Source organism: Cervus elaphus, chromosome X (genome assembly GCF_910594005.1).
Source record: "Cervus elaphus chromosome X, mCerEla1.1, whole genome shotgun sequence".
Taxonomy (NCBI): Eukaryota; Metazoa; Chordata; class Mammalia; order Artiodactyla; family Cervidae; genus Cervus; species Cervus elaphus.
Window position 1 is genome coordinate 121716791 of NC_057848.1, and position 6631 is coordinate 121723421.

Here is a 6631-nt window from a genome sequence, read left to right on the forward strand (position 1 = left end):
AGCCACACTGAATAAGGTAAAGTCATTGTGCCCCTTACCTCCTAGTGGAGGATGCAGGTAATTTTGAAAACAAATAAAAATTTTAGCAACATACACTATAGAGTAAAAGAATAAAAGAATCAGTGGAGGAGACTTCTCAGTCATCAATCTCAAGAAAAGATTTCCCTGAAGTGATGGTATTTGGGCTGAGACCAGAGAATAGAAAGGAGCCAGTCATGCGAAATTGCCAGATGAAGAACTTTGAGGCTGACAAAGTAATCTGGTAGTGCAAGGCCCAGGCAGGGAGGCCCTTCTGTGTGTTTGCTCTGAAAACCTATAAGAAGGGCTTTCATGGATTTCATTTTGCTGTTTTTGGTGTTTTGTGCCTGCAGGCTGCTCGTCCACTCCAAGGGTTCAGTGAAACTCTAATTCTTATGCATTGAGTTTCTCTCTTGCTGATTTCTTCCTGTCTGGTTAGCGGCATATGAGGACTGTTAACAGTATCTTACTCTGATTCTGTTTCACTAGTTTAAAAGGAGAGAGTTGTACTCTGGTGATAACACTCCCTTCTAGTACTGAATGTTTTCCAGTATGTTTAACATCCAGTACTCATGTCACTTTTGCAGCTGGATTTCCGTACACCTCCAGGTTTGGATCGGACACGTAATGCTGAGATTGGAAACAAGGACATTAAATTCAAGCATTTGGAGGAGGCCTTCACATCAGAGCACTGGCTTGTAAGGATATATAAAGTGAAAGCCCCTGATAACAGGGAGACATTAGACCACGAACCTCGAGTAACCAACATTTTCCCCAAACAGAAGTATTTGTCAAAGAAGGTGGGTACCAAATGAAGTCAGGTCTATAAAAGAGTAACTCAAGATCAGTCGGTTTGTCTGAAAAATTATTAAAAATTGCTAATAGGTTTTCATTTGCCAGATTTGTAAAGACCAAGGCTTAACAAAGCATAGATATCAAGTTCCAACCTGCTGAGGGCAGTCCTTACAAACTGAGCACTTAAGCTACCCCAGGAAGCAGCTGTTTCTGGAGAGTTCTTCATGGGAAGAGTGGTTATCAGTGAACTGAGCCAAGATTTTTCAGAGACGTTCTAGCTTTAATTTGTGCCACTCCCATTACAAAGACTAGGTCGTAGAGTGAGATGTGTCTGTGGCCATCAATTTCTGAACCTTTGTGAAAGTAAAAATGCCAGTCAGTAACAGTTGTGATTCATTCATGATCGTTTGGTCAAAGCAAATTTATATAGCATTTTCACGTTCCAGTCTCAGTACAATGTTACTATATTATTCATTTAATTAAGAGCTCAAGTTGAATTGAGTCCTGAATCCTCAAAAAATTTATCTTTAGATAATTATTAAGTATAATTGTCACAAAAAAGCTTGTGGGCAGAATTATGATGATGAGACCATTGCAGTCCTTTTGTAATACTTAATAAGACACGAAGCCTTTTATTAGAGGTCATTATGGCTCACTTAAACCAAATAGGTCTACTCTTTGCTATAAAAACTATCGAAAATGAGTATTTATATGGTTTGCCCTCTGTGGGAGATGGAAAATAATGAGCAGTCAGATGAAATATGAAGATTGTATTTTAAAGTACAACCCTTAATAATACTAGTTGTTATTAGACTGATTTCAGTCTTAAGTCTTGAAAGATGCTTACATTTACATTGTCCAGATCAGTTATTTTAAATCATTGAAGGGGCTTCCCTGGTGTCTTAGTCGGTAAAGAATTTGCCTCCAATGCAGGAGACCAGGGTTCGATCCCTGGATCAGGAAGATCCCCTGGAAAAGGGAATGGCAACCCACTCCAGTGTTCTTGCCTGGGAAACCCCATGGATGGAGGAGCCTGGCAGGCTAAGTCAATGGGGTCACAAAGAGTTGGACATGACTGAACAACTAACACTTTCACTTTGTATTACTTAAAATATACTTCAGATATGCTCAGAATACAAATTCAGTTTATACGATAAAAGTGCTAAGTATTAACTGTACGATATGTAAATGGATACTTCCTGTGCCAGGAATAGGTTACCATATCTTGACTAACGTATTGGAACATGTCAGAGAGCTGGCACTCGCTGTGTCAGTCGTGTCGAGTGACTTGGTGTCTCCTAAGCACATGGTGGGTCACATCAGTGCAGAAGTCAGGGTACACACTGCCCGTCCCAAGGCAGTCAGTCACTCCTCAGACATCTCAGCCCCGTTAAGGTCCCCCTCTTCTGAAAAACATAGCCATTGAACTAGCCGGTCCTATTGATGATAGTGAATTTTCTTAATCTGACCTCTTTTGTCATTTCTCCCAAATAGACAAGTGAATGGATAAATAAAAATCCATCTGTCTTGTATGCCCCAAACATATATTCTAGTTGCCACCAATGTGAATCTTGTATTTCTGATTTCCATGGCTTTATAGGTAGTTTGTACTAACAGGAATGATTTTTGTTTTGCTTTCCTCTCCCCATCCTAGTTTCTGCTTTTGAGGGGGTGAGTACAGCAGCCACTGTGAGAGCTGGCCGGCCACTGCCGAGCCAGCGGGGCTGAGGCCCTGGACGGCCAGTCCTGCCCTAGTAGGCCGGGACTGCCTGCTCAGTGCTCCGAGGGAGCCAGCACCCTGAGGGCCTGGTTCCACACTTGTAGAGACCTGGGGCATCTTACAGGAGCTCCTAGAGAAGGTTTCAGGTTAGAAATCTTGGGGTATTGATGATAAACTCCTGGCCTGGTTTAAAGTTTTACAGATTATACCCTCTGAATTTTTTTTTTTTTTACTTTTTGTCCTAATAAGTTAATAAATAAGGTAACATATGTTGTGGACAAGTTAGCAGTAGTTAATTTTTGTGATCTTAAGGATTGAATTTTGCCCCATATGTTTGTTCCTGTTGGAAAAATTTTAAATTGTTTTAATGTGAGTATCATAATAGGTATGTACACGATATAGCATTTGCCAAAGTTTCTGAAAAATGAAAGTGTTAGTTGCTCGTGTCTGACTCTCTTGCGACCCCGTGGACTAAGGCTCGCCAGGCTTTCCTGTCCAGGGGGTTTTCCAGGCAAGAAATTGGAGTAGGTTGCCATTCCCATCTCCAGGGGACCTTCCTGAATCAGGGATTAAACCCGGGTCTCCCACATTGCAGGCGGATTTTTTACCATCTGAGCTACCAAAGTTTCTGAAACCACCTCCATAAGTTATATTTAAACATGAGAATTGAATCGAGGGATCAGTCTCTTGAGTCTTCACCCACTGCTTTGATGGTGCATTGAATTACTTGTTGAATTGAATTACAAAAAAGTGTTGCTTCTTTTCAGTGTCTATGAAAATGTCAGATTGTCAGACACATGTCCTATACGATTTATCTTGTGAGACTCTAAGATAGCAAACGTTTTTGCAGTAATCTGTTTCTTACACCACAGACATCAGTTTGACAGTATTTTTTTTAAAGATGTATGAAACTCAGAGGATGTTACGGTTTTGTTTTTTTCCCCTTGGTGTTTGCTTTTTAACATTTAAGTGCTTGAGAATATGCCAGGTAACTTTATTCTCTTTTATTTTTGTGGCTAGGTATAGGTCATCCTCATTTTTACAGATAAGAGAATTGGGCTCCAAAAGTTACCAAGTTAATTAGGATTTCTGACATAGCTAATTCTTGGAGCCTAAATCAGGAGCACCAGTAAACAGTTTCTGAATCCTTAGTCTAGCGTGCTTAGAAATGTGAGTCATCACAGCTAAGCATGTCATGGCTGGGAAGGCAGGTTGGGATCCGCTCACTTGGTGACGAAGAACACATGACAGGCTTTGGAGGAGTGCTGTGGTGGTCCTGTCCTCATAAAGCTGAGGACCTTGTCCAGTCATCCTGGGTCTCCACATCCTCCGTGTAGAGCAGCGGGGAGTGCTCGGTGACCGTTCAGGGAGCCCGGACCCAGGAGGAGCCGAGTGGTTATTAAGACAGTCTTCACCACTCTGCAGTAAACCATGTGTGTATCCGTGTTTTTAATCCATAAGAAACCCGCACTAACACCAGGTATTCTGTTTTCTTTCTAGACTGCAAAAAGGAAGCGTGCCTACATTAAAAATAAGCTTGTTTTTAAGAAAGGCAAGAAAATATCTAAGAAGACTGTTTAAAAACACTATTCTGGTTCCTAACTTGAAGCAGATGTCTTTGTGAGAACTGGTCTTTGCCTTTAGCTCATGTCGTGTTTCACAGTAGCGGAGGGTACAGAACCATCACTGGTCCAGGTTAACATACAAAATTCTGGCAACACCTGATTTAAAAAATAAAATTGGCTTATTGAGAACAGCTGTTTTCGATTTGTAATGTGAAGCAAGACAGAGCACTGCTGTAAATGTCTTAACAGCAGATTTTTTTTTGTTGGTACATATTATCCTTCAAATCTGAAAATTTGGACAAATCGCACCAAAGAACCCTCTAATTTGGTCCCTGGCACATGCATACTTGTCAAGGTTTTTTTATTCTTTTACAAGACCTGCATTTTATTTGAATGACCCAGATAGCAATATGTAAAATACAAATGACAAAATGTGATGCAAGCTTCTTGAACCAGTATAACTAGTACAGGTCTGAGAAAGAGGTATGAGAATACTTCCTTGAACTATATTTATTTTCATGTTTCTCCAGTGCAAAGAATGTTTCATCAAATGTACATTGTCTATTGCTTACTGTTTGCTCTGAGAAGATGAAGCTGCTGTTTTAAAGATGGACCTCTAACTCATTGATTCAAGTAGTTTTTTTTTTTTTCTTTTATGTTGAAACATTATTGCTGCTGTTAGCAGTTGTTTTCACCAGGTACTTACAGAGCAGATATCATACATCGTTCATTCAAGGGCTAAATTTATATCCTTTGGCAATCATGGCAACACAGAATGTTGCTTGTCAGCAGGCTGGGGTTCAGAGTCCTGCTCCTGAGTTGAGCACTGTGTTTACATACAGAAGATTAAGGAAGAAACCCTTCAAGTGGACAGGTATCCAGAGTTTGTTTTGTGTGACTCTTCAGAAGGACAAAGGATTTGTACAATTCTGGCTTCCTCTCATTTTTACAACAGTTTCATCCATCACAGTGACTTTTGTCCTTTGCTCCATATTTTGTTAATCCCTTACGCATTTGATGAAACACCCTTTAATGCTATGTGCATTTTCTTACTTTTATTAAAAATGTGACAGTTGTCAAAAAATGCACTAAAATGTCAATGGAGATTGAACATGTTCACTTTCCAGCTCATAGGCAACTTTATATAGACTTGAAATTTTTCTCCTGTTTAGTGAAAGAGAAAGGGTTTTTCCTGCCACAGGATATCTTTTTTTTTTTTTTGATATAAACAAGCATAACTTACACCACTGCTTTTGGTGGAAAAGTGCAGAATAGTATCTACCTTTTATGAAGAAAAGTGTAATTTACAATATTCAATGAGAATGTTACTGCTGATTTTCTTTTTCCAAAGTGTAGAATATTCTTTGATTTATAGAATTCATTTTTGACCCAGATGATGGTTCTTTTACAGACCAATAAAATGGTCGAACATTTTCACAAATAAAGTGTAACTGAATCTGGATTTCTGATACCTTGTCATTTGGGGGATTTTATCTTACTTTGTTGCTTTAAAATTCAATGCAGAGAAGTTGTTGACTGTAGGGAAAATAAAGTTAATTCAAATTTTGTGTTAAGTGTTGTCTTTTTATAAATCTTTTCTTTACAGAGTCTTGAGCACATGCTTCCTTCTTGTTTGTGTTGACAAAGGTTTGAGAGAACCCATGTGGAGAATAAAAAACAGTAAAAACAAAGGCTGCTACTTTAATTTCACTTTTATATATCTCTAATTTCACTTTTCTGCTACATTAAGACCTCAAGTGTCATTACAATATAGCTTTTACTGACACAGTTCATGGAACCAAAATGGGGTTCCCCAAAACTAGTTCAACTGAGACCTACTATTTTGTTATGCCTTCCTCCACACACCACCCCCCCAAAGTGAAAATTTCATTTTGACTTTTTATGGGTAAGTGAGGGGAAGACACCTAACCAAAAAGGAATTTTTATCTCCATGTAAATGAGGGCAGAACTCTTAACAAAAGCTCTTTGTAAAGTTCTAGTTAAACATCACTGAATCTTATTTAATTTTCTCGTTAAGAGCAGGAATGACCTCTCTCACCTCCAGTTTTCTGGAACCTCATTCCAGTTCAGGGGATTATCTCAGTAAAAACTATAGTGTGATGACACTTGCAGTTTTATTATAAACCGAAAAGTGAAATTACTGACATATTAAATAGCTTTTGTTTTATTCCACATCTTAGAATTGAGCAAATTGAGTTCTTTGTAGTAAAAAAAAATTAGGCTGCAAGTCCAAAGATAAAATTCATTTTGCAAACTCACATTGTTACCTACTGGAGAGTGCATTTGTAGAGTTTTACTTTTAGTCCCCAGGCCATGACCAAAAGGCCAGAGGACTGAACAGTATAATAGAGTATTACTGTTTCTGTAGCTCAGGGGTCATATGATTATGAAATCTGGAGCTACTACACATTTTTTTTAATGGTGGTAAAGTATAAAACAGAAGATTTAACATCCTAACCACTATAAAATTACAGTTGATTCGTGTTGAGTGCATTCACGTTGTTGTGCGACC

General features: G+C 38.8%; 1 long non-coding RNA gene across 1 annotated transcript; it reads left to right on the top strand.

Annotated features, from left to right (window-relative positions):
- Nucleotides 1–606: 606 nt before the first annotated feature.
- On the top strand, nt 607–5672 carry LOC122690669. The gene is made up of 2 exons (XR_006340075.1): nt 607–818; nt 4034–5672. It is a non-coding gene; the product is annotated as an uncharacterized LOC122690669 (long non-coding RNA).
- The last annotated feature ends 959 nt before the right edge of the window (nt 5673–6631 follow it).